The following is an 11003-nucleotide window of genomic DNA, read 5'->3' on the forward strand; positions in this document are numbered from 1 at the left end:
GTTGTTTTTAATTGCATACAAGTATTTAACATAGATTTGAGTAAGAATTCAAACTTTGGTTTGTCACATTGTGACATTAGACCTAAACCCCATTAGTGTCTACCTCCTCTTGTTTTACAATCACTTTTGTCACATTTTGTAACATCTTGAATTTTTAGCTTAAAAGCTTAAGAATATGCCAAAATTCAGTAAGCTACTAAGCCCAAGGAATTGAAGGTCCCTAAAGTGACTTGAAAAGAAAGAATGGTTTTTAGGGACCAAATGATAATTTTAAAGTCTTTCTTAAACAGAAGCGTAATATTTTTACAGATTTCAAGGAAGTGTCTATAACTAAGAAATGAGCAAATTGAAGTCAAGAAATATCCAGGATAGGCTGAAAAGAAATAAATAAGGTTTAAGAGGGCAACAGAGATATCTAAGATTAGTCATCGAGAATAATCAATAAAGTTGATGAATTAAATAGGAATAGTATTATTTGACAACTTTATCCTTATGTCCTAAGTCTTCTAGAGAAGAATCATAGTTAAATTCTAAGAATCATAGTAAATTCAAAAAGGGCTAATTGAGATCATAGTTAGATCTCAAGATCGCAGCTATATCTCATGCTCATAATAGACCCAATAGAAAGTTACTGAACCACAGTGTATGTGATAGTTTTTTAGAAAGATGATGGTCTAGGATGAGTTTAAAATACTAAGACCTCTTAAATTTGGCTAACTATTATAGAGAGAGTATCTTTGATTTTTTTTCTTAGATAGCTCAACTACCGACTAGGCTAAGAAAGGAAAGGAAAAAAATTGAGTAAGAGTAATAGCCTATCCAAAGCAAAATAGTAAGTATTAATGTTTAAAGTTAATTATATCTAATTAAATATAATGAGAATATGAAAAAGTACCTAGAGTTAAAAATAAATAAGAGTGAACATTAATCTTAAAATATCAATCTCAATCGGAGTTAAAGTATAATTTCTAAGAGCTTTTGGGTCTTTAAGTGTAATTACAAAAAATTATCCAAAAATCATGAAGAATTAAAGGAAATCATTATATGAGAGGGAGAAATATTTGGAAGAGTAATGCTAATTTTGTTGGTTAAGAATTTTCCAAATAATTAATTATGAGATTTAAATTATATCAAGGTAAGAAAAATATCAATATTTCTAACTATCGATAGGAAGTAACATGAGACAAATCCAAGCCCAATTTTTGGAGGCAGAAATGGCGTGGATAATGGGCAGCAAATGAAGGAGGAATTTTAATTTTACTTGGCCCAAATAAGGGGAAAAATGCTTGGTTGGAAACGAGTGGAATTGAACAAGTTAATTTCCCCACTTTAACCTCACATAACCTCCTCTTCTTTACACATTTCGGTGGTCAAATTGCGGAAATAGAGAGAGAGTGCGTGAGCTTCTTCCATGAAAGTTTAGAGAGGGAAAAGGAAAAATAAATAAAATCTCTATCAAAACCACATTTCTACCTCAAAGTGCCTCCACAAAAGTTGTTCCTTTCATCAAGAAGGACATTTCTATGATTTTAGTTTTTGAAGAGGATGAGTTTGAAGTGGCATAGATGGAGGAAGTGGTGAAAGAAGCAAGAATAAGTTAATGCATTGAAAAGAGGTATGGAAGAGCTTCTTTTTGAGTCATTTTTCATAATTTTTGCTTGAGTTTTCATAATGATGAGATGCTGCCCTATTTTTCTAGACATAATAAGGCCTGATATTTTGATGATTAAATGATAGAAAAGGGCTTAAAAATTGTCATAGAGATTTTACTTATTGATTACTAATAAGTGGTAGTTTGATTTCCAGCTTGATGTAATTTTTGGATGGCTAATTTTCAAGAAAAAATGCCGCCCAATTTTTCAAAAAATTAAGCAGTTATTTGTAATAACCCTGATAAAATAAATTAGCGTGTGCGCGTCGTAATTTTAAGTGTATTTATATTAAATCTTCAGACAATTATGCCAAGAGAGGAAGCTGATGCCGTGGTAGCGATGCTGGTATACTTTCACATGGTCCCAAGCTCGAATCTGAGCAAGCCTACAACGAATTCATTCTTTTTCCTCTGCTTATTTACCTTGTGAAATTACTAAACTACCCTTATCACAATCAGATATTTTTTAAAACTCTTCCTTCGTTCTTCGGTGATCATTATGGAGCAGGGAGAGAGTTGAGAAACTTACACTGAACCTTTGCCCTATCACCCATCGAATCTCTGCCTTCTTCGTTCTCAGCCAAGGGTTGTCATCCTTCATGCCAGTCACCACCACTAAAGCGCCGCCGCTGTGTCATTTGCCACTGTTGTGAGTTTCTCCTTGTTTTTCTGTCGTTTTCGTTTTTGCTCGTCTCCTTGGCTGCACGTTGAAACCCTTCTTTTTCTTTCTGCTTTTGATGTGGTGATCCAAGTCTGTCCATGGGAAGAGAAGCACGCAAAATTGGGGGTGCTGGTTGAGGGTCTGTCACTGAGCTTCACCTCCTCTGTTCGGCGTTCAAGTTCTTCTTTTCTTTCCTCAGTTCGTCCGCCACTACACAGCTTAACTGGGTTGAGGTGAGGAGCTTCAATCCTTTTATTATTGATTCAGCCATGCTTGTGAGTGCATTTTTTGTTGCTGTCTGTGAGAGAGTAGGGGAGCTGCTGTGTGCGCGTGACATTGCAGAAGTTTAACTTGTGTTCAGCTGTTTATTTGTTCCCTTCCTCTCGATTTCGGTTACGGTGATCTAATGTAAGAAAGTCTTAAGTTTTAGTTCCTTTTTGTTATACATATATGTGATTTGAGGATTGAAGTTTCAGAAATTTAGCTCCCCTGTTTCTGTGACTGTACTTGCATGAATAAGAAGGAGAAATTTAATTTTTAAGGTGATTTTTGGGTGTATAAGGAAGGACATGGTGTTGTAGCTTGAAGTTCTATTTAAAAATAATTGAATTATTAATAATGTAAGGTTTAAGGTAGATAAAACTTAGAAAGAAAAAACTAATAATAGCTTGATAAATTATACCTATATAGTGTTTGATAAAGTACTTAATAAAAAATTTTACCTTATAGAAATGGTACGGTATGGCTAAAGCTTTATGGAGGAAGTTATAAGGATAGACTAATTTTAAATCATAAATTTAGTTTTGAATTTTAGATGATGATGGTTAATTTGAAATTGTGTTAAAGATTGGAAATCCATTAAAATTTTATTTATTTATATCTTGATAGGGTGTGTCGAAGGACGAGACCCTGACAAGAATTAAAGGAAGGATACCTTAAAAAATTTTGAACTCCAACGTGTAAATGAATAGCATTCTCTTTAATTTATTTTATTGTAATAGACTTTTATTAAAACATTTTACTCTTATGAAATTCATTAGTTTTGGAAATTATGGAACATTGATGATGGATAATTCAATGATAATATATGTATTTATTTTCTAAAGAAATATATTTCAAAGAATTATGAAATTATTTTGTTTATTAAACTCTAGAAATGTCTGGCTATTCAATTAACGCAAGCTTGAATAGTTTTTATGATGTATTATTTTTGACAAGTATTAGATTAAAAGTTGAAATGATTTATGCGAGTTAGATATTGAAAATATAAATTGTATGTCAGAAGTGATTATTTTCTCACATGTTTGAAACGTGATTTTAGAGGACTCTAGCATAACACTGCTGCTAACGGCAGTTCCGTTAGCCCATAGTGTGCTGTGGTTAAAAACTAGTTAGTTTGTCTTGTGGGCTTTGTTCTCACATTTGATATTCATAGGCTTTGTACTCATGTTTGATTTCATGGCTTGAGTCGCATTTGGTTAGCTTTACCCTCGTGGACTGTGTATCTACGTTTGTTTCATAGCTTCAGTTGCATTTAGTTACTTATCCTTGTGGATTGTGTGTCCATATTTGTTTTCATATCATAAGCCACGTTTGGTTATTTATCCTCGTGCACTGTGTATTCACATTTGTTACTTGTTATATTGAGTTTTCAAAATTCTAAATGTTGACTAATATGTGTTTTTGAAATTTACATGATTTTGGCTAGCAATTATATCACTCTGATTTATGTGTGAATAAATTATTTTCTTTAAGCATGATAAAATAATTTGTTTCCAATTTACTCTCATTGTACGATTATGGTTATGATTTACAGGCTTATAAGTTTATCATGTTGAATTATTATCTTTTTAATTAGTTTACACCATTATTTGAGTTTGTTAATTTAAATTTTTAAATTCTACTTTGAGAATGCTATTCATTGAAAAACTTATTTTGGCCTTAGATTTGTTAGTTGACATAGATCCCACCATCGACATCTGAAGGGCAATATAGCTACATTGGGTGAAAATTTTAATTGATATTGTTACTTTTGATATAAATATATAAGTCGTATGTATTTTTTATTTAAAAGAAAGATTAGTACTCCACATAGATTGTTGTTAGGATTTTATTTTGTTCTATATATACTGTTGCTGGCTGGAAGGAGCTAATCTCCTTATTGATACTGTATTTTGTGAAAAGTTTTGTTGTAGAATTTTCAGGAGATCCTATTTATAGGGGAGGTTCTGTCAAAATTTGTATAAAAATGTTGAAGTCTTCTTATGACAGCTAATATTAAAAGTGTTATAATTCTCATGTTAAGGCTTACGGGAATGCGCGATATAGTTTGCACCCGTGCCGATCACTCTATTTTCGAGGCGTGACATTATTAGTTAAGTATTCAAGTTTATGAAATATGATTTAGAACCTAAACTTGAGACACATATATATATGAAGCATGAAAATAATTTGAAAAAATAAATGTAAAATATAAAAATTAAACTAAACGTTTCAACAAAAAATAAACAATAAAAGTGGAAATATACCTCAAACGTTTCAGCAAGGAGCAATGCAGGGAATCAAAAATATAAAATATTTCCTGATATGGAGATGAGTTGCTGTGGATGCATTTCACCCTCCTTATATTTGTTTTCAGTTTTCTCCTAATTTGGTCTCTCACTCTTTACATCTCTCTTGGCCCAGCCCCTTTTCATCTCCCCTTTCTCATTTTCAATTTTCATCTATCTTCACTTCACAGTTCCCCTATACAAACTTGAATATCTATATCTACTGATAATACTTTCCCCCTACATCTAGAAAATCCAGGCCATTAGTTTAGATAAATATTTTTGAAATAATATTATTAAGTCTTATTTGATATTTATGAAAATCTCTATGTTATTCATACTCGTAAAAAAAAAAAAACAGAGAGAGGATGAAAACCACTAAATATATTTGTTTTTTAAAATTAATTAAAAATTATAAATGATTTATATTTTTTATCCTTTGATTGAATATTTCTATATTAGATATTAGTTTATGGTCATGACGGAATATATTTTATAATTTATGTATTATTTAAAAATATTAAATTAATTATAACTGGCCCAGTTCAATTATTATAGTCTAATAATTCACCCTTAATTAATCAACAGATGTAGGGGGAAAATACTATTATTAGTAGATGTAGGCATTCAAATTGCCCTGACTATGATACTCTAAAGCTACACTGAACTTCAACCTATGGCATAACTAATTAAGAAGGACAAGTAGGAAAAAGAAGGGATCAAAAATAGTAATGCAACAGAGTCTTAAATTAGAGTCATGTAGATGGATGACATTCTGTTGGGAGATATTCTCCCACTAATCAATTGTTACAAAATATCAAATATTGCTGCAATAGAAAGACAAGAATATCCAACAGAAGAAATTATGTCATCAACCATTGACTGTCAGTTAAAAAATCTAGAATTCAATAAAAAAATTTATAATTTAAGAATCTAATATATATTGACTGAGTGAAACAAAATATTATCGTATAGTGTTTTAATAATTTATTTATTTTCAGAACAAGTGCTGCAAGAAATATACAAGCTAAGTCAAACAAAAACGAGGCTTCATCCTCTGCACCGTTTTTCGGATCCTTTTTCACTATAAACAGGTTAGACTGTTATTTAATCATTTTTATATAAAAAATTATTTATAATAGATGTTATAATCACTTTAATTAAAAATAAATATTTATATTATTTTTTAAGAATTTTGCCTCGCGCACTAAGCATCTGGGGTCCGCCTCAGGTTATTGAGTCTATAAAAAAGGAAATAAAACAGAAAAATAATTAGGAAAAAAGACAAATGTCGGATCAATAATCCGCATCATTTGCTTTATTTTATTTTATTTTTTTAAAAAAAAAACAGCTACTTGACGAAACGATATAAAAGTCAAACAAAAACAAGGCACCAGCCTCTGCACATTATTAATTTGGATCCATTTTCAGCATTGACTGGAGAGACTTGCTTAATTTATCACTTTGTTATTCATATTAATAAAATATATTTTTAAAATTATTTATGATAGCTATTCTTAAAATAATTTTACCTACCAATAAGTATCTATATTAAAAATTTGGCCTCGCACAAAACAATTTATATATTAAGTCATTCAAAAATTTAAAATAATGATTCCTACTATAAATCTATCAGCATAATATTTTTCTTTTCTTTCCATATGTAACTCTTTAGTTATTATATTGAAGAAGTTTGATTAATTTAAACGTGCATTGACATTGAAAAATTTATGAAAATTGATTGGGATGAGATTTGAATAAAAGAACCTAGATTTATTAGTTAAAGAGTTCATACTTGCAAAATATTGATACAATGTTTGAGAAAAGCGTAGATTGAGGTTTATTTGTGATATCTCTTTAGAATTTTGGATTGAAGTCTCGAATAATAAAGTTTATAAATGAATAACAATAGTGTTACTTGGGTAATAGAAATTTAAAGGTCAAATATCGTATTAGAAGGTCAGTTGAAAGTAAGTTACACATTTGGAGACTCTACAGGTAAGTGGATAACGTCTTAATTAAATTATTAGTAAATCTTGTTTTATCAAAATGTTGTTTTAAATTATTTACATGTATCAAGATTATTTTTATTGTTGATTACTTTTGTTAATTAAGTTATTTTAGCTGTTGAAGTCATAACATTTATTTTTCAGATTGATGAACATACTTATATAAATTCTAGCAGTCCTTTATTTGATAAAACCAACTATGAAAATTGATGGACAGTTTATGAGATATTAGTTATGAATTTTTATATTTAGAAGGATTAATGTTTTATTATGTTTCATGTGAGTTTGATATTGAGAAGAGAAATTATACTTTGAAAGTGATAATTTTCTTGCATGTTTGAAAGTGAATTTAAAAGGGACTTTATACATAACACTAGTTGCTAATGAAAGTTCTGTTAGTCCTTAGCACGCTATGGTAAATGACTAGCTAGTTTAATTTTTGTAAGCTTTGTTCTCACATTTGCTATTCGTGGGTCTCATACTCATATTTGCTTTCGTGATTTAGACTGCATTTTGTAATTTATCTTCATAAATTGTGTGTCCATGTTTGTCTTCGTGGCTCTGGCCGCGTTTGGTTATTTAACCTCATGGATTGTGTGTCCACATTTATTTTTGTGGCATAAGCTGCATTTGGTTATTTACTCTTGTGGAATATTGTATGTCCACATTTGTTAATTATTATAATAAGTCCCTATAATTATGAATCCAAATATTTGGTGATTTTAATTTTTTTTGAACAAAAATATTTGGTAATTTTATATTCCATTGGTTTTTGTTTAGTAATTTATTTATAAATATGTATTTCATTTATATACTTTTTTGAAATGAAGCGATATTATCATTTGCTATGATAGTTCAATGATTTAAGATTTTATTTAAAATTTTATAGAGCCATTTTATTGTGAAAGTTATTAAATTTTTACGGAAATTGTTGTCTCTTTAACTTATACAACTATTTCAAACTTTTCATTTTATTCATGTTCTATTATTTATTATTGGGGTGTTATTCATTGAAAAATTATTATTGGTGTCATACCCCTGAAAAATCCGATGTCACCAGCACAGGATATGGGCACAAAACTCATATCCCTTAAACCGTGATAGGAGAAACTCTAAAATTAATATGTTAAATACACTAATAGAGTAATTAAAAATTGTTACAATATTAAATTAGATATTCAATTTTAAAAAAAATATGAGGATCCTACCTGTAGTCTACATAGAGCACCTAAGGCCAGACGCCCACATGGATATAAAGTTTAAATTTTTCATCAAATTAGGAGTTGAATAAAATAATTCTTCTGCTTCAATTTAGTAATAAAACTCCTCATTGGATATCTCAAGTCACGAGTTCAACTATATCATCTGAGACCAAAATATATTTTTCAGTGAATAACGTCTTAACAATAAATAATAGAACATAAACAAAATGAAAAGTTTGAAATAGTTATGTAAGTTAAATAGACATAATTTTTGTAAAAATTTTATAAACTTCATAATAAAATGGCTCTATAAATTTCAAATAAAATCTCAAATCATTGAACTATCATAGAAAATGATAATATCACTTGATTTCAAGAAGATAAATAAATAATTATAAATAATTCACTAATTAAAAAAACAATAGAATGTAAAATCATCAAATAATCAAATTCATATTACAGGAACTTATTAGAACAATTAACAAACGTGGACACAAAGTCCACGAGGGTAAATAACCAAACGCAACTCTTGCCATGAAGACAAACATGGACACACAATCCACGAGGTTAAGTAACCAAACGCAGCCGAAATCACGAAACAAATATAGACACACAGTTCATGAGGGTATGTAACCAAATGTAGCCGAGGTTACGAAACAAACGTGATTACGATACTCACGAATAACCATCCCTCCATTCCACATGCGTTGGCCATTACATGGGGTTAGCACCTCTTATAAACACCCTACTAGTTAGGTGTACCATGACACGCTAAAGGCTAACGGAACTGCCGTTAGCAACCAGTGTTCTATATAAAGTCCCTTTTAAAATCATTTTCAAACATGCGATAAAATCATCACTTTCAAGATACATTTCTCATGCTCAAAATCAAACTCGCATGAATACTTTTAAGCATTAAAACTTGCCAGAATCAAATTTCATATCCTATGCTCATGCTTGCATTTATTGAATAAAAAAAATTGCAACGTCGAACTCGCATGAATCATTCTCTGTATCAATTCAATATTTGATAAAATAAAAATTTCATAATCAAAATTCAAACTTAACTTAATTGATCAAATAACATTTCAAATTTGGTAAAGTTAATTTTTCAAAATAAAGAAATGTTAATCAACAAATATCCAAAAATCACATTAATGCTATTAAAATGATTTCCAAAAAAATGATATATTTTAGTAAAGGAAATTTTAATTGAAAAAAATCAGTTGGGACGCTATCCACTTACCTGAAAATTCTCCAAGGATTCTAAAGTTTGATTCACTTCAACTTCTCACTTAATTCCAAGAATACCATTAATTTTCCTAATAAGTCAATCAAAATCCTAAATCACTTGTTTTATTCTTCTCTTAATATAAATAAATAAGTACTTAATATGCTAACCATCATTAATTAACAAGATTCTTTTTAATCCAAATAAGTTTTCTTCCTCCTTTAGTTTCACTTATCAATTAATTTCTGAAGCAATTAAGGACATTTAAATTAATTCCAACTAACATTACAACTATACATATAGAGCCAACTATTTTCTTATCAAATTATTAACTTAACAATAACCCAACAAGAGCAAAAGTAAACCTTCCCATCTTGTTTATGCCTTCCTTAATGCTTAACACAACATCACAAACTATCAAGCCTCTTTCGCATAAATTCCCTTTCTAAAAGTTCTCTTTTAACAGTAATTGTTTAATTATCAATATGTCCACCACACATATCTTGCCATAATATGTCAAAACTCACATTTAGACATTTTATTAAATACCTCATAGGCATTAATTCTCAAATTAATATCAAGCTCCTCATGTTCCACCCCTTACTAAGAATTAATTAGTTAAGCTTGATCAAGATTTAAACCCACTTCCATCCTTCCCAAATTTGAATCGAACAACTATAATGAATAACATATTAGAAATCATGCTCTTAAAACTTGATCTTCAACTTGTTTATATCCTATTAGCTCTTCTATTCACGCACAAGACCAGTAGAGAGAAAGAGATTCAGACATCCTTACCTCAATCCACGATGACAGAAGCAAAAATGAACAGAAAGTTGCAATCACACGAGTATGAAGGAGAAAGAAGAAGGTCTGGTGCACTTCATACCACAGCAAGGACGGAGAAGGAAGATAGACTTTAGCACTTGAAACAGGGGAAGATGATGGAGGAGAGGCTTCGATGACAGCACCCCGCAGCACACACGAACAGAGGAGAAAGAGAAGCACAGTGACCGTTACTCCGACCTCGTCAGCGATGAATCCATGGCAAACTTGGACACTGGCAACGGACAAAACAGTAGGGAAGGAGAACGAAAAAGATGGAGAATAACAGGGGTCTTGAGTTCGAAGCTTCTCTCAATCACCAAATTCAACCGAATAGAGAAGAAGAGAGAAGAGAAAGATGATGACTGAAGGCATAGAAGTGAAAGATCACCAGAAAACATGAAGAGAAACGAAGGGAGACAGTAGTGAAAATGGAGACTGAGTCAAAGGTTTTAGATTTTTTTCCCCTATCTGTGCGTCTGATCGACAGAGAGGAATAAGAAGTCTGAACATAAGGAAATTGTGAAAATTACAAGAGAGGGCACGTTATTTTCCCCTAATAACATAATAGACATGGGCACTTTTGGAATTTTTTTCATAATTTTAAACTAAATGAAATTAGCCTATTGCTCAAAAGAATTTAATCTCTAGACTTTTAGGTGAGCTATTACTTTAAATTTTACTGAATCACTACTCTCCATTTGTTATAAAACTAATTTTTATAAAAAAAATTTATGATTTTCTTAAAATTTAAAATGTAGGGTCATTATAATTGGTCTCAGATACCTTAGTTGTTGTTGATTATTTTGCCAACCCCTAAAGACTTTTAGCTGTGTTGGGTGATGAATTGATTGAAATCCTTTTCTTTGATGTAA

General features: G+C 30.3%; 2 long non-coding RNA genes across 2 annotated transcripts; one reads left to right on the forward strand and one right to left on the reverse strand.

Moving 5' to 3' along the window:
- The first annotated feature begins 2102 nt into the window (after positions 1-2102).
- LOC129285877 (uncharacterized) lies at positions 2103-5955 on the forward strand. The gene is made up of 3 exons (XR_008587396.1): positions 2103-2300; positions 2404-2545; positions 5863-5955. It is a non-coding gene; the product is annotated as an uncharacterized LOC129285877 (long non-coding RNA).
- Positions 5956-8496: 2541 nt separating this feature from the next.
- LOC129285878 (uncharacterized) lies at positions 8497-10677 on the reverse strand. The gene is made up of 2 exons (XR_008587397.1): positions 10193-10677; positions 8497-9394 (listed from the first exon to the last, which is right to left on the reverse strand). It is a non-coding gene; the product is annotated as an uncharacterized LOC129285878 (long non-coding RNA).
- Positions 10678-11003: the final 326 nt, after the last annotated feature.

Source organism: Prosopis cineraria, unplaced genomic scaffold (assembly GCF_029017545.1).
Source record: "Prosopis cineraria cultivar Desert tree isolate PC_DT_omini unplaced genomic scaffold, ASM2901754v1 PC11, whole genome shotgun sequence".
Lineage (NCBI taxonomy): Eukaryota > Viridiplantae > Streptophyta > Magnoliopsida > Fabales > Fabaceae > Prosopis > Prosopis cineraria.